The 26,202-nt window shown below is 51.7% G+C and overlaps 1 long non-coding RNA gene and 1 pseudogene across 1 annotated transcript in view; one reads left to right on the top strand and one right to left on the bottom strand.

Annotated features, from left to right (window-relative positions):
- Positions 1–13,927, top strand: part of LOC144366921 (uncharacterized) — a 30,560-nt gene extending 16,633 nt beyond the window's left edge. Inside the window, exon 3 of the long non-coding RNA XR_013426124.1 lies at positions 12,835–13,927. This is a non-coding gene — a long non-coding RNA (uncharacterized LOC144366921). The remainder of the gene's footprint in view (positions 1–12,834) is intronic.
- Positions 5,364–6,088, bottom strand: LOC144366920 (small ribosomal subunit protein eS8 pseudogene; annotated as a pseudogene).
- Positions 13,928–26,202: the final 12,275 nt, after the last annotated feature.

Raw genomic sequence — 26,202 nt, forward strand, 5'->3', positions numbered from 1 at the left:
AAAATACTTGGGACTCAACAAAAGAGGTGAAAGACTCTACAACAAAAACTACAAAGCACTAAAGAAAGAAATTAAAGAAAACCTTAGAAGATGGAAATATCTACCTTGTTCTTGTTCTTCTTCAATTTATTTCAGGAAATAGAAAAGGAGGCAGCACTTCTAAACTCATTCTATGAGGCCAGTATCACCTTGATTCCAAAACCAGGCAAAGACACATCAAAGAAAGAAAACTTCAGACCAATATCTCTAATAAACATAAAGGCAAAAATTAATATTGTCAAAATGACCATACTACCAAAAAGCACTGTACAGGTTTAATGCAATTCCAATCAAAATCCCAATAGCATTCCTCATAGAAATAGAAAAAGTAACCATGAAATTCATCTGGAAAAATAAGAGACCCAGCTAAAGCAATCCTTAGCTGAAAGAATGAAGCAGATGGCATCACTATACCAGACATTAAACTGTACTGCAGAGCAATGGTAACAAAAACAGCATGGTAGGGCTGGGATTGTGGCTCAGAGGTAGAGCACTCGCCTAGCACGGGCAGGACCCGGGTTCCATCCTCAGCACCACATAAAGAATAAAGGCATTGTGTTGTGTCCATCTAAACCTAAAAAATAAATATTAAAGAAAAAAAAACAGCATGGTATTTGCACCAAAACAGACTGGGAGACCAGTGGTACAATTTAGAGGACACAGAGACTAACCCACAAAATTACAATTATCTTATATTAGACAAAGGTGCCAAAAACACACATTGGAGCAAAGACAGCCTCCTTAACAAATGGTGCTGGGAAAACTGGAAATCCATATGCAACAAAATGAAATTAAACCCCTGTCTCTTACCATGCATAAAACTCAACTCAAAATAGATCAAGGACCTGGGAATTAAACCAGAGCCCTTGCATCTAATAGAAGAAAAAGTAGGCCCAAATCTCCATCATGTGGTATTAGGCCCCAACTTCCTTAATAAGACTCCTATAGTGCAAAAATTAAAATCAAGAATCAATAAATGGATGGATTCAAACTAAAAAGTTTCTTCTCAGCAAGAGAAACAATCTGTGAGGTGAACAGAGAGCCTACATCTTGGGAGCAAATTTTACCCCTCACACATCAGATAGAGCACTAATCTCTAGGGTATATAAAGAACTCAAAAAGCTAAGCACCAAAAAAACCTAGATAACCCAGTCAATAAATGGGCCAAGGAACTGAACATACACTTCTCAGAAGATGATATATAATCAATTAACAAATATATGAAAAAATGTTCATCATCGCTAGCAATTAGAGAAATGCAAATCAAAACTACTCTCAGATTTCATCTCACTCTAGTCAGAATGGCAGCCATTAAGAATACAAACAACAATAAGTATTGGTGAGGATGTGGGGGAAAAGGCACACTCATGTACTGCTGGTGGGACTGCAAATTAGTGCAGCCAATACAGAAAGCAGTATGGAGATTCCTTGGAAAATTGGGAAAGGAACCACCATTTGACCCAGCTATCCTTCTCCTCGGTCTATACCCAAAGGACTTAAAAACAGCATACTACAGGGACACAGCCACATCAATGTTTATAGCAGCACAACACACAATAGCTAAACTGTGGAACCAACCTAGATGACCTTCAGTAGATGAATGGATAAAAAAAAAAATGTGGCATATATACACAATGGAATATTACTCAGCAATAAAAGAGAATAAAATCATAACATTTACAGGTAAATGGATGGAGTTGGAGGAGATAATGCTAAGTGAAGTTAGCCAATCCCAAAAAACCAAATGGCGAACGTTTTCTCTGTTTTAAGGAGGCTGATTCACAGTGGGGTAGGGAGAGGGTACATGGGAGGAATAGATGAACTCTAGATAGGGCAGAAGGGTGGGAGGGTAAAGGAGGGGACAAGGGGTTAAAAATGATGGTGGAATATGATGGTCATCATTATCCAAAGTACATGTATGAAGACACAAATTGGTGTGAACATACTTTGTATACAACCAGAGATATGAAAAGTCGTGCTTTATATGTGTAATATGAATTGCAATGCATTCTGCCATCATATATAAACTTTTAAAAAATTAATTAAAAAATGTTTGCCAGTGCCTAGTTTGGTTCATACTTCACATATTGCCGGGTCTTGGCCTGCTTTTATACAAGTATCAATTAACTCTGAATGTGATGGATCTGGCAAGGCCTGTGGGTAGATAAGCTAAATACAAAATAGCATCATCTCAGAGAGACGGTTCTCCTGGTCCCTAGATTGAGAATCTGAAGACAAGAGTCTAAACCTGCTGTGTGACCTTGGCTGGCTCTTACAACCCCTTCACTGAGCTAGTTCCTCATTTGCACATGGCTAGCTGCAGGGCTAGTATTCACCATCTGCACAGGGAGAACAAACTGGTCTTCAAATTGGTCATGAGAAATGAAATGCTTTGCCTGGCATGCTTCTTGTTGTTGGTTGGGGCCTGTGCTGGGTGGGCCGTCCTGTGTTTCAGTATCAAGTGCTCCATGCAGCGCTCCATGAGAAGGATGCAGTTATCAAAAATAAAAATAAAAAAACATAATTTCAGTCCTTTCATTTAGTCTGACTCCTAAACTAGTCATCAACATAATGTTCTGGTCTTTTGTCCCCACTCAGTCCTCAGGTGAGCAACTGAAATGAAAAATCCTAAATCGCGTTACAGGAGGGAAGACAGGAGGGCAGGAGTGCGGCTCTTCCCCGCTTCTGGCCCATCAGATTCTGGACGTGCTGGCAGACACCTGCCACGGGGCCACACCCTCAGACCATGCGTAACGTTAGTGCACAGGTGCTGGCCTCACCAGAAGCATCCCCCTGTGGAAAAGGGTTGAGAGAGGAAAGTGGTGCTCACCTCGTGGAGCTCTGCCAGCCGCTGGCTGCTCAGGCCCTGGGAGGACTGGGCACATCCTCCCCTGATCACCATTTGGGCCCTAGGGAACTGGATACAGGCAGTAAGCCCTCCCTCTGACCAGGAGAAGGTTCCTTGGGCGCCTCTCTCAGGGACTCAATCACCATTTGTTTGCATGCAAATGAGCCCTTTCTCTGCTGGTGTCGACAGAGTGTTTTGGGGAGCTGAGACCAACTGCTTCCACTGCTATAGCAACCCTCCTGAGTGAAAGGGATCTAAGGAGCCAGGAGACCTGGGTGCAAGCCCAGCTTCTCACACTTGGAGCTGGGCCACCCACCCACCTGCACACGAGGGGTAGAGCTTCTGCTGCGGCCACTAGGTCTGATTTGAGGACTCGACGGGATGAAGCAGGCCAACAGCCCTGTACTGGGTGCCTTTCTCTTCCTCTCTGTTAGGTTGCTCATTCGGTTCTTCTGGATACAAATTAGATGATTAGGCTCCCTCCTTGGAAAGGAAAGATCCACACATCTCCAGCTCCTCCAAGAAATGTGTACTCTGTGCTGTGAGTCGGAATAACACTGAAAACTAAAGGCCCCAAGCCGGCTTCATTGTTCACCCGACTGTTCTTGATTGAGAAAGATTCTACAGTGCATCAGACCCTGAGCAGAGGGACTATTCTGGGTGTAAAGATGAAAATGGAGGCGTGGAGGAGTTAAATGACTTGGGGGCCAGCACCCACACCACGAGGCCCCATGTTCTCTTCTATCAGATGGGCAGGTTCAGGAAACCTAGAACAGCTGGTCATTGTGGTGCACACCTGTAAATCCCAGTGGCTCCGGAGGCTGAGTCAGGACTCAGCAAGGTGAGGCACTAAGCAGTCTGTCTCTAAATAAAATACAAAATAGGGCTGGGATGTGGCTCAGTTGTTAAGGTTAAGCAGCCCTGGGTTCAATCCCTGGTTAGAAAGAAAGAAAGAGAGAAAGAAACCTAGACCAGACCCAGAGGAAAGAATCTGAACACTTCCTCATCATATGTCCCTATAAACACTATCCTTGCCCAATGCCAAATGGAAAAGAAAAAAAAAACAAAAAAAGGTAATCTATGGTGTAAATGTTACCCAAATAGAAAATGGAAGAATTCCATTATCTCCGTGAGATCTTTCCTGTCCTTTTCCAATCAAATCCTCACCCTCAGAGGCCATCGCTACCCCAATTTCTATCAGAGATTAGTTTCAAGAACAGGAGTTCTTGAACTTCACAGAAATAGGATCATGTAGTAAGGACTCACTTAGGAACTGTGAGATTTACCTGTATTGTTAATGTATCCACAGCTGGTTCCTTTCGACTGATAAGCGTATGATTCCGTTGTATGAATAGTTTCAGTGTGTTTATCCATTCTCCTGGGATGGAGATTTTGAGTTGTGTTCCATTTCTGGCTGCTGGGACTACAGCTATGGTGAACACTGTCAGGGAAGTCTATTTGAGGACATATGCTTTCATTTTTTCCTGATAAGGACCCGCAGTGGGATTGCTGTGTATGTGGGTGTAGGTGTTAGTCAGCTGTTATTGTAACAAAATGCCTAAGATCATCAACTTAGAAAGAGGAAAGGTTGATTTTGACGTGCAGTTTCTGAGGTTTCAGTCCGTGGTCAGCTGGCCTGTCACTTTTGGACCTGTGGCAAGGGAGTAGCACATCAAGAAGAGAGCACTGGTGGAGCAAAGCTGCTTACCTCATGGTGGCCAGAGAGAGAGAGAGAGAGAGAGAGAGAGAGAGAGAGACAGGGCTGGGGTCCTAATATCCCCATCAAGGGCACACTTCCAATAACCTATCTTCCTCCCACTAGGCCCCGCCTCTTAAAGGCCCCCTCACCTCCTAAGAGCAACACCCTGGGGACCAAGCCCTTAGAGTATGGGCCTTTTGAGGATATTTAAGATCCAAACTATAGCAATAGATATCAAATTATACTTTAAAAAATGGAAGTATTTTCACAGTGGTTCTGTAACCACTTTGCAGAGTGGCGAGACAACTTTGAAAAAGTGTTTGGCAGTTTTCTACAATGACTTTTAGAAGCAGGCAGGAGGTAGGCTGCCTGCCCCTTTCTCTATGTCCTCTTTCAGCAAAGGGCGCCCACCAGCAATGTGTGCGGGTTCTGCCTGCCTCTTATTCCACAAGGCTGGGCACGTGAGTTCTTCGGAGCCCAGCTCTTCTAGCAGGTGTGAGGAGGGGCAAGAAGAGTATGTTGCCACTTGCCAGACTCTTTAGCTTTGGGCTCTTGTAGTGACTTTTGTACCACCTTGGCCACTTCTCAGTGAGACACCTCAGAGCCTCCCCACACCGTGTGTGTGTGTGTGTGTGTGTGTGTGTGTGTGTGTGTGTGTGTGTGTGTATGTGCACGTGCGCGTGCTGGGCATGAAACCGAGGGTGCTTTACCACTGAGCTACATCCCCAGACCTTTTTATTTTTTATTTTGAGGCAGAGTCTTTTTTTTTTTTTAACATAGGACATAGAACAATAAACACCTTTATTACATGAGCTAAGACAGAAGGGAGGAGGACTTATTTGCCCTTCCGGGCTTTGATTTTCCTCAGATAGAACTCCAGCTCCTGGCCTTCTAGAACATAGCCATCTGCTGGCCCACTCTGTCCTGGTCTTGATGCAATGCAAGCAAGAAGCTTGCCCTGCTGGAGCTGCTCCTCCAGAAGAGTGGTGATTTAGCATTCTTCTTCCTTTCCTCATACTTCTTTTGAATTTTCTTAGGCCGCTTTTTGTTTAATACTTCTTCCTCCTCAGGAGTCAGCTTGGCCCCCTTCTTGCGGCCCAGGGGCAATGCATAGTGGGACTCGTACCACTGTGGGTATGGTGTGCTATCAGTGAGCACAACGCAGTTCTTCACCAGGGTCTTGGTGCGGACTAGCTCATTATTGGATGCATTGTAGACAGCATCAATGATCCTTGTTTTCCAAGTACAACACTCAGAGCCCCAGGAGAAGTTCCCCACATCCAGCCTCAAAGCACGATACTTCTCGTTGCCTCCTCGAACTCTGACAGTGTGTATGCGACGCAGTCCAATCTAGTGTTGGCAGCAGGGCGTCCCAACTCGTACTCCCGCTTCTTGTGGTAGGGCTTTCTCTTGCCCCCAGTCTTGAGGTGCTTGTGCCAGTTATCCCGAGAGATGCCCATGGCTCGGCGCCGGCTGGAAAGAGCTTGAGGCAGAGTCTTGCTAAGTTGCTGAGGCTGGTCTCCTGCCTCAGCCTCCCTAGTGACTGGGATTATAGAGGTATGCCAACGCACCCAGCAGAACCGCCTGTCTTGATCACTTTCTGAGCCCTCATGTCTAGTCTCAGCCCCTCCAAGTCACCAAAGCCCTGCTTTGTCATTCAGGTGTGAAAAAAAACTTTCCCCTTCCCACAACCCTCAGAAGAGATCCTTCACTGGACTTTTAAGCACCCCCTGGCCCACCTCTCAGGCCTCATCTCCTGTAGGCTATACACACACACACACACACACACACACACACACACACACACACACGCCTGTTGCTGCCACATGAAAGTGCAGCTTCTTCCTGTGCCACCAGGGATCTTCCAGAGGATTTAGGCAGTGGAGATCAAATCACAACTGCTGTGAGGCGAAGCCAGCGCCCCCCCCCCACACACACACTCACACACTCTCACACACACACTCTCACACACACTCTCACACTCACACACACTCTCACACACACTCTCACACACACTCTCACACACACTCACATACACACACTCACATACTCACACACACTCACACACTCTCACACACACTCACACTCTCACACACACTCTCACACACACTCACATACACACACTCACACACACTCACACTCTCACACACACTCTCACACACTCACATACACACTCACACACACTCACATACTCACACACACTCACACACATACACACTCACACACACTCACACACACTCACACACACACAATTACACTCACTCACACACACTCTCACACACACACACTCTCACACACTCTCAAACACACACACTCACACAAACCCTCACACACACACAATCACACTCACACACACACTCTCACACACACACTCTCTCACACACTCTCACACACACAATCACACACACACTCTCACACACTCTCAAACACACACACTCACACACACACTCACACACACACTCACACACACTCTCACACACACAATCACACACACACTCTCACACACTCTCAAACACACACACTCACACACACACTCACACACACACTCACAATCACACACACACAATCACACACACAATCACACTCCATGCAGCTGGGTGCTCTTGGAGGCGGGTCTTTGCAGCATAACAATTACTGTCCCTCCCCCTGGCCCCTGTCCTCCTCCTCCCACTGATCTGCCGGACCCTCCTGAGGTGGGAGTTAGGAAGTGACACTCCCGGCTCTGCCTGTGCTATTTTGAGCTCAGGCCCCGGTTTTCCATGCTGGCAGCCCCCGCTCTTCCTAGAGGCCACCCTGGCTGAGGTTTCTGTCTGGAAGCCAGGAACAGACTGGATCATGGAGAGCCCTGGTGCCGGGTGCAGAGGGGCTGTGACAGAGGCCGGCCTGCAGGCTCAGAGCTGTGTGAGTCCGTGTCCTGGAAACCCCCGTCTCGGGCTGTCCCGAGGCCCCTGGACAGGCGCCCTGGCTCCTGCAGATGTTGCTGGATTCAAGCCAGAAAGACAAAGGCTGCTGTGCCACCCCAGGGTCCCTGCCACTGGGCTCCTGGCTCAGCGGCAGCTCTGACAGGGGACCCCCACTCCTTCACACCCCACCCTGACATCATGAGCGGCATCTCCCGTCGCCTGCAGAGCACCTATGCAGCGTCAGGCCCTGGCTGGGCAGATATGGGACTGAGGCAGAGAGCAGCTACGTGACTTGGGTTCCAGGACCCGTGTCATAAGTCTCAGGCAGTGCTGGGGATCAAATCCAGGACCGGCCACGGAGCTACCACTGAGTCACACCCCGGCCCGGGAGGTGGTTTCCACCAGCCTGGACCGCGTCTCCCAGAACGCACTCCTATGAATCCTACCCCAGCCCAGGGCCCCGTAGAAGGATGTGTCCTAAGATCAAATTAAAAACTGTCACACACACATTTAATGACTAATGAAGCCTCTGAGAAGTTCTCAAGTCAAGAAAATGGTTTAGCCCAGGGACAGTTGTTTGCTAGGGCTCCATGAACTGTGTGGCTTAAAGGACAAAAATGCAGAGCTGGGAGGATAGCTCAGGGCTAGAAAACTTGTCTACGGTGAGTGGGGCCCTGGGTCCCATCCCTGGCACCAGTTACTAGGGAGGCTGAGGCAGGAGGTTCACTTGAGCCCAGGAGTTGAGGCTAGCCTAGGCAACCTAGCAAGACCCTGCCTCAAAAAAGGGGGAAAAAAAAAAAAAACAGAACAGAATAGAAATACAGAAATCGCTTCCCCACTCTGGAGGCTAGAAGGTGCCAGAAGGATTGGGTGCTTCTGAAGGCTGACGGGGAGTCTGATCCTGACCCACGTCTTCCCCAAGATTCTGGAGGCTCGCTGTCAATTTCTGGCCAGCCTTGACTTATAGAATCGTCGCAATCTCTGCCTCCACAAGATATTGTGTCTGGGCGTGGGTCTGTGTCCAGATTCCTTTTTATAAGGAACCAGTCATATGGGATGAGGAGCCACCCTACTCCAGAGTGACCTCATCCTAACTAATTGCACGTGCGATGACCTTATTTCCAAATATGGTTCCACCCTGAGACACTGGGATAGGACTGGAACCACAGAGGGATTTGGAGGAGGATACAATTTAACCCATGGCACCGGGATTTCTCAACCTTCATTTTGACTTTTTGGGATTCAAAAGAATTTGATGAAGTAGCACAGGGGAAACAGAGCACACAGAGTCCAGAAAGCTTGCCCTGCCTTCCCCAGAGTCACGGGAGAATCCTTCACTCATTCTAGGCTGCAATCCTCGACAGGGCAGGGGGAGGTCAGCCCAGGAGAGGGCAGCCCAAGCCCCTGCCCAGAGGAGGGAAAAGTTAGACATTACTTGCTTGTTCTCTTGACTCTAAAATATGAAAAAGAGCTGGGGATGTAGCTCAGTGGTTAAGCACCCCTGGCGTCAATCCTCAGTACCAAAGAAAAAGAAAAGAGACACCAGTGCTGTCTCGATACTCATGTTGCTGAGCTCCAGGGGAACTTGAACTCTGGGTAGGTAGGAATTCATCGTGCCTCAGAGGGCAAGAGCCAGACACCAACTGCCAGAGCAGATGGGACCTGGGAAGTCACTGAGCAGCCAACAGGTGAGCCCCTGCAGCAGCTGGAAGGGACGTCCCCTCCTCCACCCTGTGCACACTGGCCGTGGCCGTGGCTTGCTTGGGGAAGAGGGGCCCTGCTAGAGCTCTCTTCTGATTACCCCAAGAAACAGGGGGCCAAGAGAGGCTTTTTATTGAAACCGTTGGTCCAGCTGGCCCTCCACAAATCACGGACTTTGACACGAACATCTTATTAGCCAGAGGCTCACTCAAATGCCACAGTAGGGTGGCTGTCCTGAGATATTACTGGCACAAAGAGTCACATTGAAGGGGACCTGAAGGGTGGCATTTAGATGAGCTTCCAGAATCAGCCAGACCAGACGGGAAGGGAGGTGGGGGGCGTTGGGGGGATACCCTGGGTCTGGAAGACCAAGATCCAAGAGGCCATTATGCTCAAGCCTGGTGAGAGGCTGCCTTTCCCTTAAAGGGTTAGGAATTCTGGGGCAGGGAGGAGGCCTGGGGCTAGGGACCTGCCAAGGCCTTCCTGGCCTCCTCTGGACACAGTGGTGGAAAGACAGGGAAGGGGAAAGGGAAGAAGAAAGGAATGGGGCTGGGGCGGAGCTGGGTGATAGGGCGCTTGTAGGGCGCGCCCCACCCCGCCCCACCCTGCCCCCGCTGCAGAAAGAAACAAACTTACAAAAACCCAGGATGGGGTAAGAAGGGGGAGAGAAAAAGATTTAAGAGAGAGCTCCACCCCGGCCAGCTCTTTCTCTGTCTCCTCTTCTCTGTGCCTGGCCACGGGCCTGCCCAGCTCCAGTTCCTCAGGACTCACATGTGGCTGGAGGCAGGTCAAGGGCAAGGCAGGAGAGGGCCAGGCACTCGGATCCCTCCTGGGAATCAGCCGGTCGGCCCACCCGCCCCTTGCAGGGAATTGAGTTTGCAGTTTAATTTTTTTTTTTAATGTGATGGGATTGGCTCCACCACTGAGCTACACCCCCCAGCCCAAATATCTTTTCCTCTTGGTACCAGGGATTGAACCCAGGGGTGCTTAACCACTGGGGATCAGTCCCCTACTCTTTTGCTAAATTGCTTAGAGCCTAAGCTGCTGAGGCCTGGCTCAAAATACCTTTGGGATTGAACCCAGGGCATTGTGCATGGGAGGCAGGCCCTCTACCAACTGAGCTACATCCCCAGCCCTCCAAGCACGTTTTTTAAAAAGCTCTCTGGGTGGTGTGGACACACTGCCCACCCCCACCACCCAGGTGAGGCTTTAAAGTCAGAGGAGGGCTGGGGGCGCAGCTCAGTGGCAGAGGAGCCGGCAAGCACCCACCTCGGCATTGGCCCCCAGAATCACAAACATACACACAAAAGTAAAGTCCTCCCAAGTGAAGAAAAAATTTAAAACTTTTCCCTCATTCTCCTGTGAATGTACCAACGCCTGTCTAACTTAGAAAAGTGACGCCCACGTGAGGAAGCAAACCTCGGATCAGCAAGCTTTTCTTTAAAATTCAGGATTCAGCAGTGGAGTCGCGGGTCCAGCACCAGGCAAGGCTCATTTTGGGGGTAGAAAATGGTGGCAGTTAAAGCAAGGGCCTGGGTTCCATAGGCTTTGATTAGGGTGGGACGGGAGGGTGGTTCCTGGTTCCTTGTACTGGGGTCCACTGATCCATGAGGGTGGGGCAGGAATGTGAACAGGGAATTTTCTGGGGCTTTCTGGGGTCAGCTGACCCCTTCGGGTGGGGGTGGTGGTCAGAGGCCAGGCTGCTGAGAGTTTCTTTTGTGTTCCTGGGATTTTAAATGACAAAAGCTTAGGGGAAAGTGTCCCTGGACTTATTCTCCATATTCTTGGGTGGGTGGGGGACTGGGACTCAATTGCCACCGGGAAGGCCTAGGGTGTCCCCGGATGGTTCAGAACCTAGGCCAGAACTTCCCAAGAATCGTTCTTAATCTCTTTTAGTTGCAAAATGAAACCATCACTAGTTCTCTTAAGTCCAGAGACATTTTAATCTTTAATATTGTTTAAATTGTTTTAGTTGTAAAATGGAGAAATCCTTTCTATAATTCTAATAAAGTATTTCCCTGGGCTGTTAGGAGGGGAGAAAGGAGCCAAGCTCTGGCTGGCTTGCTGGGCCGTTTGGACGGTTCCATAAACATTCTCCAGCTCTTAATTCCCACCGGAACCCTGGGTAGGCTTTGTCCTGGGGACCCCGAGCCTTCGACTCACATTTATGGAACAGTGTCCTGCCCCAAGTGCTAGCCCGGGCCTCACCATGCCAACGGGCTCTCTCGAGGTCCGTCCCTACCTGTGGTTTCTCAGGTCTGTTACTTGCCTCCTCAGGTTGGACACGGTGCCTATCACAAGCTGAGCTCTCAATCCCTGTGTGGTTTAGTTTTGAACTTCGCATGACGTCACCCACCTCTCATTAAAAACCTGAAATGGGCCACTCCCTCAGGATGGCTCTGTTGCTGGCAACCTTGGCTTCCTGACAAGGTACAGGACCCCAGAACCCCAGTCCCTGTGTCAAAGAAGCAATGACCTATGGCCTGGTTTCTGGCACTCCTGAATCACTCATATTCCCTCAGCCTGATGAATTATGAATGAGTGTGAATCAGACAGGAGGCCTCTGGGAGCACGGACTCCTTTTCCCCCTAAAGTGAAAGCACACTGTGACCAGCCCTCTGCCCAGCTGTGTGTCCCCCCAGGCAGGCTGAGGTGGGCAAACCTCAGCACTGACTGAACCACACAATCCTACACCTGTTGGAGTCTGAAAAATCTGCAGTCCCTGGGCATTTGAGACCCCACATCTAAGTGACATGGGACCCTCTGAATTATAAAAGAGAAAGAAGTCTTCTGAGTCATTCAGGGAGGGGGACGTGGGGATTCTCTCCACTCCTTCCTCCGGCCTCTGGTTCTCAAGAGCTAAACTGGTCCTCTCTGCAGAGCAGGATTTTCTTGGTGGTGTCTGAACTCAGGTCCCCTTGGGGGCTGGTCCTGAGTGCGTTTGGCAAACCAGATCTGCTAGCCCTGTTTGCCGTGGAGACCAGCCAAGGGGGATTAACTCGGAGGAGCTGGGAGATGAAGACACTGCAGCGGAGGACTCTTGTTCCCAGGGGCCTGCGAAGCTCCTGCCACCCTCTGCTCCCCGTCCACCGCCTGCCTCCCCAGGTCCCCGGGCTCTGCCTGTCCCTGTGGCTTCTGGCCCAGCACTCAGTTTTGGAGCGCCACCTGCCCTTCTTCCTACCTGGGCTTCCGGCACAAAGCCACTTGGAACATAATGCAGGGCTCCTCCTCCTGCTGTTCCGAGTGCTTCGGCCATGATTCCTTGAAGGTTTTTTAATAAAGATCTCTCTTCCTAGAGGCTGTGACCACAGAAAAGGACTCTGGGAAGACATAGCCACAGACCCCTGTGTCTGAACCTCCTGAGTGCCTTACGGATAGAAGGAGCAGAGGTGACCTGGTCCAACATGCTCACTGTGCCGAGGAAGGTGACTTCCAGGCCAGGGGGACATTCTATTCTGTTCCATGTCCCGCTTCTGGTTCTTGACTAGACCAGAGCTGGCCCCCAAGTCTGCAGATTCTCAGTCACCCCTTCAAGGCAGCATCAGCTCGACAACTGATTTTCTACCGAGCGGTGAGCAGGGTCTCAGGGTACTTCTATGTTAACCTGATCGTTTTCTGTCTTTTCTCCACCCACACATCCTCAGCATGAAAGCTCCCTGGGACTCTGTCTCTCTCATCACCACTGCGTTCCAGTGCCTGGACAGTGTCTGACACATAGTAGGACCTCCATGAATATGGCTGTTGATTGGCTGATGTACTCTATCCAATGTCCTTACCATGACTGCGACCTGCCAAACCAGAGACTCACTTGGGTAAGCAGCAGAGCCTAGCCATGCCGGACTCTTCCTTCAGTGGACCAGGCTAGTCACAAAGTAGGCAAACAAGGAGACCAGCACAGTGAATCATCCTCTGCTCCTGCCTTTGGCACACAGAGAAGTTACCTCACCCACCTCCGGGCAGGAAGGATTACTCACCTGCTGGGTACTCAGCACCGGCTGCGCATCTTCCCACGTGTCCATGAGGCAGTATTGAGAAACCAAAGGCTGTGGAAGAGTGGCATGGGGTGCTCAATCCCATGGTGTAGCATGGCCCTGTGATCTATGCACACGTGAGCAAAAGGGCAAAGGGCCCGAGAGATACCCCACTCAGTAAAAACCACTAGCAGTGGCGCCCCAGCCAGACACAGTGGTGCCCACCTATAATCCCACCGACTCAGGAGGCTGAGGGAAGAAGATCCCAAGTTCGAGGCCAGCCTCAGCAACCTAGTGAGAAACCTAGTGAGAAAGTAAAAAATAAAAAATGTGGGGGTGTGGCTCAGTGATAAAACACCCCTGGGTTCAATCCCAGTGCAAAAAAACAAAACAAAACAAAAAACAAACAGTGGGTGCCCCAAGGGAAGGACTGCCTTTGGGGTGTGGTATTCAGATGACTCTTAGTTGACTCTTACTGATGTATAGTGTGAATTCTTGACAGTATACATGTTTGAAACTAAAATAGAGATGGGGGAGGGGAATAGGGAAGACGGAGAATGAGTCAGACGTCACTTTCCCGTGTTGGTCTATGAATTCAGGATGCATAACTCCACTTCATGTTCAACCACAAGAATGGGAAGTTGCACTCCACGTATGTAGGATGTGTGAAAATACATTCTACTGCCATGGGCAACTAAAAAGAACAAATAAAAAAAAAGTTAAACTACAACAAATAATTAAAAAGAAATAAGTTCTGAGAATCCAACATAGCTGTGCTGCCCACCCCCACCACCCCTTTCTGGCTTCTCCGTGTTCTCCCTCTTTCTTGCTATCCTTCTTGGGCTGGACGTAGACCCAGGAGCTAAAAGCTTGAACCATAGCAAAATGGTCAGATTCAAAGACACAGAGGAGGGTCAGGGCTTCACAGACTTGGCTGGACCCCCGAGGAGCGAGGTCAAAGGTTTCCCTGACCAAAGGGGCCAGATAGCTCGCTCGGTTCCATGGACACAAATTGCTCCTGCAACCCCAGACAAGCACTCCTTTTCACGATGCTCTTTCCCGGGGCCTAGATTTAGCCTCTAAATGACCCAGTCCTCTCCTGGCAGTAAACAGGACCAAGAGCAGCTGCCCAAACTTCAGGTGGCCTCTGAGTTCCCTAACCCAGGTAGGGTGGGAGGTGAGGGAGAGCCCAGGGGGAGAGGGGGAAGTGAGGTCAGCAGAATGTTTCAGGGTGAACTTGATTCTGAAGACGCCGACTGAATGGATGGCATTTTTATTTTACACAATAATCTCCTCACTGTTGACATTTCCCTAAGCAGAGATCCTCAGCGCCATGTCACTTTCATCCAGAAAAACTTCCCCAATCCCTGTTCCCACAGGCAGTTAGGACTTCAGGAAGGCCGGGGGTGGGGGCGGGAGGGCTGTAAGCCACCAGCGGGTGAAGTGACATGACAGGCCAATTTTTCTGGCACGATTTCTAAACAGAGAGAGCTGGCTGCTGCCAGGAAGCTGGCTGCAGCCTGGGGTTTTCCTGGTTGGACAGTCAAGGCCTTCCTTTGGCTGCTCTTGGAGGGCAGGGAGGGCCCTGGGGAAGGAGGACAGAGGATTTTCAGCTTGGCCACCTAGCAGTGGATCTGAAGTCAGGGGACAAAGGAGAGATTCAGAGAAACAAACAAACAAACAGAGCTGGGGGAGGGGGAGGGGAGGGGAGGAGGAGCCTAAGGACCTGAGGCGCTGGTAACCCCCAAACACCTTCCCCAGAGCCGCCGAGCCTGAAAGGCTGGTTTGGCAAAGGGGTGGAGAGGAAAGAAATTTCTCTTGAACAAAGTGAGCGTTGAACAAGCACAAAGATCATGGCTTGTCCCTCTGGAACCAGGCTGCCTCAATATGGGGGAGGCAAGAGGGTCCTCACGCCACATGTTGGTGGTTTCAGCCCTGGAGAGGGGAAGGAGGACAGAGACACGCCCTCCAGGAGGGGCCCCAGACAGCTGCCCCTGTCCTGCCTCCGTCCCTCTGTCCTGAGGATGAGGACACAGCCCGGGAGCCTGGAAGACCTTCCCAGGGTCGAGGTGGGATGGAGGCAAGGCTGACCGTTGCCCAGCGGCCTTCTCTTATTCTGGAAAACAACTTTGCCCACCGTAGTTTGCTCTAAGAGGATGGCCGCTGTTCCGTCAGGCCAGAGGACACGGTCACTGTTAACCCCGGGGAGACCCTACTCATAGGTACCTCAGGTGGCTCGGTCCTCAGGGTGCCCAGGGCCACACATTCCACACAATGCTAAGAAGGGAAGTGCTGACCCTGAGGGTCAAGGCCCAGCCCTGTCCTGTGTCCACTCAGATGGCCTAGAGGCCCCTCGCCCCACTGCCCAAATCTGATCTCGCCCTCAGGGTCTCCTGCAGACAGCACAACACCTGGCCTCAACCGCCTGGTCAGAGCCTTGGCGGCCATCGGGTCAGAGCCTCAGCGGCCATCTTGGCCTGCCCTGGGTCTCTTCCCTCCCAACACCCCCAGGCCATCTTCTAAAGTTCAGCTGTGATCCACCTCTTCTCCTCTCCTCTGCAGACTTCCTGGTGGATTCCTGCCCCTCACCCCCTCCTCCCTCCCTCCCTCTGCCTCCCCTTCCTTGGACAGCCTCCTCCCTGCTCCCTGCTCCCTCCCCTGCCTCCCCGTGGAGAACCTCAGGCTCCAGAGACACAGAGCCAAGCCAAGCCCTGGACACACATTTGTTCTCTTTAGGGCCTTTGAACGATTTGCCCCACCCAGGTCCCCCCCCCCCCCGACCTGCTGCCTCCTGACAGACCCAACCCCACGCATCATCTCCTCGATGCCACCTGCGTGAACCACCCTCCTTCTGCCCATAGGGTCTCCAGCGTTGACTCTTCCCCTTAACTCTTCCCCCTGCATATGATTTATGTCACATTTCCCTCCTCTGTTGCACAAGGAATCCCTTTTTTTTGTACCCAGATTGAGCCTAGGGGTGCTTAACCGCTGAGCCACCTCCCCAGTCCCTTCTTTATACTTTATTTAGAGACAGGGTCTCACTGAGTTGCTTAGGGCCTCAATTTGGCTGAGGCTGGTTTTAAACTCGAGATCCTCCTGCCTCAGCCTCTCGAGCCCCTGGGATTTCAGGATGCGCCATCGCACCGGCTTATACAAGGACCTCGTGAGAGCCACCCATGCCAGCATCAGCCTGGCACACCGTGAACGCCAAGTGAAAGACAGCGGAAGGCAGAGGGAGGGAAGGCACCAGGTGAGATGCTGAGCCTGAGTCAAAAGCTTTTTGAAAGGAAAAGTTGCCTGTGAAGCTGGCCTAGAGGCCCCTCCCCTCACAGCAACTTAGTGAGGTCTAGGCTCCAAACAAGCCGCTGGGTCTGGGATAAGGCCAGGGGCGGGGAGGAGGGGTAGGTCCCCCCTCGGCACAGACTCCCTAGACATTGTGCCCTGGAACCTCTCTTTCCTCGTCCTAGCCCAGCTCAGGCTTCTTGCTTGGCCCTCAGGGCTCAACTTTGCTGGGCATTGACTACCGTAGCTCTGTCCCAGGGGTTGGGTGTGATCCAACTGTGGATGAGAAGAGCACCTGCCTGCCTCAGAGGACTTGCAGGCCAGCGGGAGAGACAGGCGATCTAATAATAATTCAAATCACATTCACTTATAAGCCACTCTGTCAGCTCTACGGGGATCGTGGCTCCTAAAGTAAAAGGTCATCAATGAAGAACTGTGCCTTCTGCCGAGAAGGAGAGTCTAGAGGCAGCACCGGCAACTCCACCAGCCCTGGCTCTGGTTTGACAGGCCCTCCTCCTGCCCCTGCACCCCCCCTCCCCCCCTCCCGCACGGTCCTCTGCCTTCCGCCCTACAGCAATCTGGGAGGACCTCAGCCTCAGCAACTTAGTGAGATCTTGTCTCAAAATAAAAGATAAAAAGGGCTGGGCTGGGGATGTGGCCCAGTGGTGAAGTGTCCCTGGGTTCAATCCCCAGTACAAAAAAAAAGGAAAAACTATCAATCTAGTTGTATACACAGCAACACAGAGATCCTAAAAATGGAGAGCAGAATGAGGAAACAGCCTGGGCTCAGCTGAGGCAGGAGGACCAGGAGTTCAAATCCAGCCTCAGCAAGAGCAAGGTGCTAAGCAACTCAGTGAGACCTGTCTCTAAATAAAATACAAAATAGGGCTGGGGATGTGGCTCAGGGGTCGAGAGCCCCCGAATTCAATCCCTGATACCAAAAAAAAAAAGAAAAAAAGAAAAAAGAAACAGGCTGGGGTTCAGAGCACACTACCGACTATGTGAATTAGAAACCTACACCTGAAGCTGCTGTTCATGTTTTTCAAGGACACAGCTGTACAGTCGTATAGACACCCACACACACCTACGAACAGACATTAAATACTACAGTGATGCCTGCTGGGAACAGAATAGGAGTGGAGATTAGAGTCAGGGGGGTGGGGGTACAACAATACCTGGTGCCAAAGGGCTTTGCTCAGACTGAAATGGTCTAGTGCCAGGAACTGAGGCGTCTGCTTGGTTCGTTCTCAGCTAGTGTGACACACAAAACCAACCAACAACCAACCAACCTGTGAGAAGCCTGATTTTGCAGGGCCATGATGATATTATTGTCTCTTTTTCAGGGGCCTTAGGAATTATTCCAAGGCAACTCCCCACATTAAGGTTAAGGGACTCAAGGTTCAGAGAGGGCATGTGAGTTACCCCAGGTGCGCAGCTCCTTGGTGGCAAGAGGAGGTGGTTCTAGCAGGCTCTAGTCCCCAGCTGGTACTTTGTGTCCTGCTCTCTGTCCAAACACTCAAGCTGGGTTTCTAGTGTTTGTTTAAAGGGCTTGGCCGTGTTTATCTGAGCATGTGGGCACCGGGTCTGGAGTCACACATTGGTGCTCACTGGCCTTTCCTGGGGAAGGTCAAGGTGAAGACCTCCTGGGGCGTGGGGAGGCTGGGCACTGTCTTATCTTCGTTGTTGAGTGTTTTGGGTCTTTCCAGGACAACCACCTCAAAGCTCAGATGAGCTCATTGACTCATGGGCAGGTAAAAGCAGAACCCGGACAGGGCTTTACTGGGAGTGATCCCTGGTGGAGGAAATGACATCATGGTGGTGAGGAGAGACTCAAAGGACCGTCTTTCCCACAGCTCGCTCAGTACACGCCTGACCGTGACCCGTCCAGGACCCCTGCACAGTGTGGGTAGCACAAGTTGATGTCAACAGATTTGCTGGGACCTGCAGATCCATAAACTGCTGACAAGAAAGCCGAGCAGGGGATCCGTGTGGGCAGCTGGTCAAGGTCTATGGCAGTCATTTTCCTGAAAAGGGGGCATGAACAGGACGCGTTGGAGAGTCTCTTAAAGGAGCAGCTTTCTAAATGGGTTCCTATCACGAATGCCCCCCACATACTGCACAACCCGTCTTTTTTTTTTATTATTCAAGTGCAGAATACTTATGTAGGAAACATTGCACACACGCATAAGATCAGCACAGAACACCCCCACACCCCAGAACCCCCTACTCCTCACCATGTCCCTTTCGGGTCACTAAGGAGCCCCCTCCTGACTTCTGACATCTGCAATTCTATCCCCAGCTTTATTTACCTGCATCAGCATCAGGGTCAGTAAAGGTCAGGAGCCAAGTACAACTGCTACCCAGAAGCTTGAAATTTGCTCTAGTTTGTATCTTAACTGTCCCCCAGAGACCCGTGGGTTAGAGGCCTGGTTCTCAGCCTGGCTCTGTTGGGAGGTGCTGGAACCTTTAAGAGGTGGAGCCTAATGAGAGGCCTTCAGGTTGGGGGTGGAGGGGGATGCCCTTTAAGGAGATTATGGGACCCCAGCCCCTTCCTCTTCCTCTCTCTTTCACTTCTGGCCACAGGGTGAGTAGTTTGGCTTCACCAAGTGGCTCCACCATGATGTGCTGCCACAGGACAAAGCCATGGGGTCAACCAGTCATGGACTGAAACTCTTGTGAGTGACAAGAAACCTTTTCTCTCTATAAGTTGGTTTGTCTCTGATTATAGTGACAGACAGCTGACTAATGCAGGGTTCAGTTCACCTGGAGTGTGGAGATGGTAGAAATCCCTTCCTAACGTGGCTGTGTTGTGCTGATAGTTCTATTACTAGACTGAGAGATAACTGAGTGTCTGGAAAAAGTCTCTCAAGGCGGTCAATGTAGCGATCAGTAGGATGAAAAAGGACTTAGGTAGGCAACATGGTTTTCCAATAGTTGTGTTTGTCTTCAGGTTGAATCTACGGCAAAATATCATTCCCAGTTACCACCTGGAAAGAATATAATGTGATTAAAACCGCAGCTCCATTTTAATATACCCCCTACCACCCACTCAAGTTTAAAGATCTTTAAAAATAAGATCCCTTGACCCTACTGGGCGCTATGAGATGAGCAAGTGATGAGCCACGGTCCCATCCTGGGGGCTGCAAGGAGAAATGAAGTGACTCGCTTATTCACCAAGTTCCATGGAGAGTCAGCAGGCACCTAGATGACCAGCCGGGAGCCCAGCACCTGGATGACCAGCCAGGCTGACCCCGGCTTGCCCTGCACCGTCTCGTGTCCATAGGTGTCATCCCATGGCTGCGGCTCTTTGCTGAGCAGCCTGGACCACGGGAGGGGCCACGGGTTGAGAGGTGAAGGACTGAGTTTCTGGCACTTTCCTCCCAGAGGCCTCAGGGTGTCAAGACGGTTGTTGGAAACAGCCAAACACGGTGGCCACATGGAAGACACGTGGCCTGGTGTGTTCAATGTCTCTTAGAACTTTTCCTTTGGAATTCCTCTGGAGCCCGATGACAAGCCACAGTTCTTTCATCTGACAGTTGTATCTCAGCTGGGATGGGAGAGGGGTAGGAGCCTGTTACACTACGCAGCGTTTTCCCACCAATCAGAGAATAGAACCCCCGACCAACCTTCACGAAGCCTAGAGGAATACACACATGTTGAGGGCCACAGCCGAGTCGGGGTGACGCATGGCATTTTTGCCAGAAGTAGTGGTTGAGAGGTGACGCCAGCGAGCCATGAAGATGATGACTTTGGAGTTCTCGCGGAGTTCCCCTTGAGTTCCGGTTGAGCTCTCGCGGGGATTCCTGAAGAGTTCGCATTGGCTGGGGAAGTGCGGGAGGAGGGATTTCCGGTTGGTGGCTCCTGGAGGAGCCCCGTGGCGTTCGGGAGAGTTCCTGGGGAGCCTGTGTGGAGTGTGCTGGTGGAGTTCGGAAATCAAGTTTGTTCCTGCTTGAGTGGCTCGTGATTTGTGCCCAGCCAGACTGCGGCACACACAGAACAGACTTCCCGTTTATAAGCACTTTCCACACACCAGGAAATATGTATTTAATTTTGATAACCCCTTCAAAAGTCGGCATGGTGTTTTCCCATTGTACAGATGAGAAACTGAGACTCCCCAGGGTGGTCCAGTTAGTAAGAGCCAAGGTGGAGTTTGAGCCAGGCCTCATACCCTCGCCCGTTGATCTGTACAGGGCCTCCAAAAGGCTGCGAGGGGGCCACCAGAAGCTCAGGTTTAGGAGGGTCCTTTGAGCTCCTGGATAAGACTGAGCACAGGAGCAGAGGGGAGTGGGCTGTGGTGTGGGCCCCAAGTCCCATAGGAAGCACCATACCATTAGGGCCAAAGAACCTTGACCCTGGCAGGAACTTGGCGGTCACTGAACCCCACATCCCTTGGAGGAATGAGGAAACTGATGTTCAGAGAGGACGTGCCATTGACCAGGGTCCACCTGGGTCAGACAAGGTCTTGTGAATTCCAGGCAGGCCTCTGCTCCTTCCCCGCATCCTGTGGCCCCCTCTTTGCCAGTGTTCTGCAGTCGCGGGGACCCTGACTTGCTCCCTGCTTTCTCTCTTGCCTTCCTTGCAGCTGGGGAGATGGGTCTGTGTGGGTGGAGGACACGACGGGGCAGGTGGCCATGGGGAAGTAGGCCACCCGGTGGAGCCAGGAAGGAGCGTGCGGGGGCCTGGAGACAGAGCCTCGCTGTTGTTCCTGGTGCTTCTGCTGGGTTTGGTTGACCCTGAGAGAGAGAGACCTGGGCATGGCCGTCCCCTGGCCTTTCCCTACACCGACACGGTGCTCGCTGCTAAGTAGAAAACACCTTCCTCCCTGTAAACATTCAGCAAATATTGTCCAAAGGAGAAGGACGCCAGGAGTCCTGGGTGGGAGGTAATCCCCTGAAGACTTTGGCCTGAGGATGAGATCATGGGCCTTGGAAGCAAATGTATTTTATAGCTCCAATAAATCAGACACAGCTGGCTATTACATACTGTCAGGTGTCATGGAACCCTGCCTCGAGCGCTCCCTTGGAGGAGGAAGCAGGAATAGAGGCAGAGCTGGGTTTGGTGACCTGCCCAAGGTCACTAACCAGGTAGGGACAGTGTCAGGTGAGGACCCGCCGCACTGAGTCATTGGGCAGCCTCCCTCTCCGACACACGTGGACCTCTCGAGACTTCTCTCTCTTGCAGGCAGAGCTGGGGAGAGGGGGCACTGTCTCCCCCGGTCTCCTCCAGGGGCGCTGTTCCCGCAGAGAGGTCGCCACGTCTGAGCTCTGATTGCGTTTTGGTGACAGGCTCTTACAATGTCCCAACATATTTAGTGACATAATCCTCTCAGCTGCTCTGAAGCTACACACAGCTAGGTCCCCAAGCAGAGATGGTCAGCCATTCATTGCCCAAGTCATGCGACTAATGAACACCCAGGCTGGCGGGAGCCACAGCTGGTGGAGGCCAGTGCCCAGCTGTCCCTATTTCCAGTGCGGGAATGTGCAGGGCTCTTTGCAGATCACGGCACAGGGGTCGTGTGTGGAATGCGCAGTGGCGGCTCTTTCTTGCTTTCGGTCCCTGAGGTATGGTCTAGGACAGGTGAGGGCAGTCCCAGAGTGGGACTGTCACCACCCTGCAGCTGTATCTCAATGAGCCTGAGGGTTGGGGGTGACTGCTGTGAGGCTCCCATCCCTCTCTAGGTGCCCCGGGCATTCAACTCGGGTTTTTGTTTTGTTTTGTTTTTTGTTTGTTTGTTTGTTTGTTTGTTTTATCTTGGCTCTTGTTCCTTTTCTGGTCTCCAAGGTCCCTCCTCTTCTGGAAGCCCTGGCTCCTTCCATGTGGCCCTAGATGGGAGCCCTAGGTGCTGCCCCTTTAGCTACCAGGGCGAAGCCCAGACAGAGACACAGACCCCACAGTGCTGGGGCAGGGCCGTGGGTCCCTGATCTGTCTTCTTCTAGGATGCAGGTGGTTCCAGAATCTTCCCTTCATCCCTCCGCTTCCATCAGCCCACATGTGCTGAATGCCCACGTGGTACTGGCCCTCACTGGGTCCTGGAGGGTTCCACACATGAAGAATCACTGCCCAGGATACACCCTGAAGGCCACAGCACACTCCAGCTGTTGGACAAGTCCAGCTGGGATCCGTGGGATGACCCTGGTGCTTCAAGAGCTCAGGGGAGGGCAAGATCGATTCCCAAGCTGGAGGTCAGAGGGGAGGAGACAGAGGGAACGCGGTATTTGAGCTGGGCCCACAGCACGGTTGGGATTCTGAGGAGCCCCTGGACAACACAGGCCTCACTACCCCATGTTAGAATCCCTCCAAACCCAGCTTCCCTGAGTCCCAAAGTCTTCTTAACTCCCACTGAGAGTCCATGGTAGGGTGACCGCCCTTGTGCTCCAGAGTCCTGCCGTATGGACAAATCCAAGAGGAGCAGACACTGCAGACACCATTGAAAAAGTGTTTTTTGCTAGATATGGTGGCACATGCCTGTAATGCCAGCCATGTGGGAGGCTGAAGCAGGAGGATCATAAGTTTGAGGCCAGCCTCAGCAACATAGCAAGGTCATCTTGCAATTTAGTAAGACCCTGTCTCAAAATAAAAAGAAATTTAAAAAAAGACTAGGGGTGTGGCCCAGTGGGTAAGCACCCCTGGGTTCAAACCCTGGTACCAAAAAAAAAAAAAAAAAGTGCTTTTGGTGATAAGGATGATGGCCATGAGGCTTCTTCTCAGGACCCATTAAGGAGCAGCTGACTCTCCCATGTCCCTGCATGGGAAAAATGGCCTTGGGGATTACTTGAGTGACTCAACAGCTGAGTCTGGGTCAGTCACCACAGGGCCAGAGTCTTCCAGTAGAAGAGAGATGGAGGCTCCAGCCCAGGGACGTGGGTGTGCGGCTGGTGTCCGCTCCTCCTGTGCCCGAGGACTAATCTCCCTTGTGCTTGGGTTTGGTTTTGGTGTATTTTGTTGTTGCTGTTGTTGTCGTTGCTGTTGTTGGTTGGTTGGTCTCGGTGGTGCTGGGGATCACACCAGGGCCTTTTGCATGGTAAGCATACACTGTCCCCCTGAGCCATACCCTGGGCTCGCCTTTGTGCTCTGGGTGACATAGGATAAGATCAGCCCCACCACCAGGCTTTTCTGAGCCCTTGGGTTTAAACCATCACGGCGGCCCCAGCTGCTCACCTGTAGCAGGTGGCCAGACCCTTGGCTTTTCTGGTCATTCTCTTCTGTCACAGTGCAGCTCATCAAGGTCCTTCCTGGAAAGTAGGTCCCGGGCCTGAGGACCACGGACTGACCCACTGGGCCTCATTCCAGTACCTCGGCTCCAAGAAGGTGGCCAAAGATGGCATTTTAGTAGCCATCTTTCTGGAATGAATTCCTCCATTGACAAGTGGGAATGACTTTTCGTTTCACCTCTCCCTTGTGGCTGAGATCACATGAGTGTGGTGACTGTCTCCAAAGCAGTTTCTTAGGAGACAAGCTGTAGCCAGAGCTCAGCCCACCGTGAGCTGGGAGAACTGGCAAGGGTCTGGGAGGGGCTGCGAGCAGCAGGCACCTTCTGCAGCTGCTGACCCATCCCCTGGCTTCTGTTGTACTGGGATCCATCCTGAGTGGGCGTGGGGGAGGCTTCTTGGCTGTCTCTCAGTGGCAAAGAAGCAGCCCTGCGGGCAGCCCACCCCTTCCCTCTCCTCCCTGAGGATGAATCAGCTGCTGGGAACCGCAGGTGCCTTGGGAACAGGAGGCGCAGGTGACCAGAAAGCCACAGCTGAATGGAGCCACTGTTCTTTCTCTTGGGGCAGCTTCCAAAGCTGAACCATCACATTTTTATCCCAACGTACTCAGACCCACATTTGCACTTGCCCAAACTGGCCAAATGGTTGTCTCTGAAAGCAGCAAGGCCGTCCGGATCCTTTGGGCAATCTTCTCAGACAGAGGGGAAGCCACGTAGGGCATGGAGGTGATAAAAACCTAAATGACTACGCCAACAGCTTGGGGAAGAAGTGGGCCCCGTCCTCCTTCCAAGGAGGCCTTCCTTGTCCTAAAACAGGATGGGGGCTCTTTTCCCGTGGTTGTCCACACCCTGAATGCCAGGGTGAGCGGGCACCGGCTCCTTTTCTGCACAGTCAGCACCCTGGAGAGCTGCACCCACCCCGTTCCTAACCAGGGAGGCCAGTGCAGAGGCCATGCTGGGGCTGCCTGGCCCTGTACACAGCCAGAGAGAAGGCACAGGGTGGGGCCAGGAAGCACCAACCCCAGGTGGTTCTGCAGGACCCAGGAGCACTCCACACAGTGACTGCCACTCCATATACTGAGTGGCACCGGGTGCCCTGATGCTGCCACTTGGGAGGCTTCACAGAGAGCACATTGCAGCCAGCATGCCCAGTCCTTCCTGAGGTGGCCACTTGCCCAGCCGCCTGCTGGCCTTGTGGCTCATGAGGCCCTGGCCCTATCACGCCACCTTCTCACCTCTGCCACCTTCTCAATGGTGGCCTAGAGGCTGGGGAAATGGAAGGCAGAGCAGGTCCATCTTCTGTTGGGCCCGTGTGCTCTCTATCAGAAAGAACAGACAGAAGGAGGTTGCAGACAGGAATGGTCCATATTTCCTGGGGTTGCCTAGGAACCCCTCATGTCTTCGCCTGCAGTGGCTTGAGGGATCGACCTCTGGAGTGCAGAGGCTGGTTCACTGTGCCTTCAACCTAACAGAAGGTGTTGCCAGGGGGCTAGAAACACTAGTGTAACGGAGGTTCTCTTCTGTAGAAATGCCAGGCCCACAGTCTACCTACAGATGGTGTCTTAGTCCATTCAGGCTGCTGTCACAGAATACCATCAACAAGAGCATCTCACTGTTCCTAAGTTTGGAGGTTGGAAAGCCCAAGATGGAGGCACCAGGAGATTTGGTGTCTGGTGAGGGCTGCTTCTTGGTTCATAGAGGTACCTCTAGCTGTGTCCTTGCTTGGTGGAGCGGGCAGAAGAGCCCCCTCAGAGCTCTGCCTCACACCTAGCCCCTTCCCCAAGGCCCCAGCTCCTAGTATCAGCACCTTGGGGTTCCAACGTAGGAATTTTGGAGGCAAAAACATTTAGACCATATCAGAAAGGTCACATGGGGCTCTAGTGGACTGTCTCGGAGACCTACCTATCAGACCTGATATGGTTGCTGGGGGAAAGTGTACTCTGAACTTCTCAAATCTAATTGCAAACAAATTTGGGGAACATCGTCAGCGTGAGAGTTAGGGGCCTCCTGTGGGACTCAGCCCTTGAGTTCCTGAGGAGGCCAGGGGCAAAGCCTGGACCTGGTTCCAAGCGTCTGTCATGAATCCATCAACGGGGACTCTGAGCAGCGTCCTCGCTGACAGGCTTTGATGCCTTGATGCCGCAGGCTTGTGGCAGGGTGTGCCAAGCTCCTGGTGGCCCTGGTGAAGGGTCCCTGAATGAGCAGACTAGGAAGGCTGCCCGGGGCCATGACCCCTTTCACAATGGAGTCCAATTGTGCCACCCACCGACCAGGAAGCCAAAAGCCCCATTTCAAAGCTCTGGCTCAGAAGACAGACATCCATTTTCTCCAACAGCAAGAATATTATTTTTGTTTTCACTTAGGTGACCCAGTGAGGCTTAGAGCAACTTAACTGGGAGACAATTGTGGATGAAAAAGGCCCAGGGAGAAGTTGACCCTGCCAACACCAAGTATGAGCTCCAGGTTATTGCTCCACAGATGCTGAGTAGGGGGACTGCAGACCCACTGTGCTCGCAGCCTAGTTTTAGACAGCACTTACTAAGTAACCAGGT

The sequence above is a fragment of the Ictidomys tridecemlineatus genome, chromosome 9, assembly GCF_052094955.1.
Source record: "Ictidomys tridecemlineatus isolate mIctTri1 chromosome 9, mIctTri1.hap1, whole genome shotgun sequence".
Classification (NCBI taxonomy): Eukaryota; Metazoa; Chordata; class Mammalia; order Rodentia; family Sciuridae; genus Ictidomys; species Ictidomys tridecemlineatus.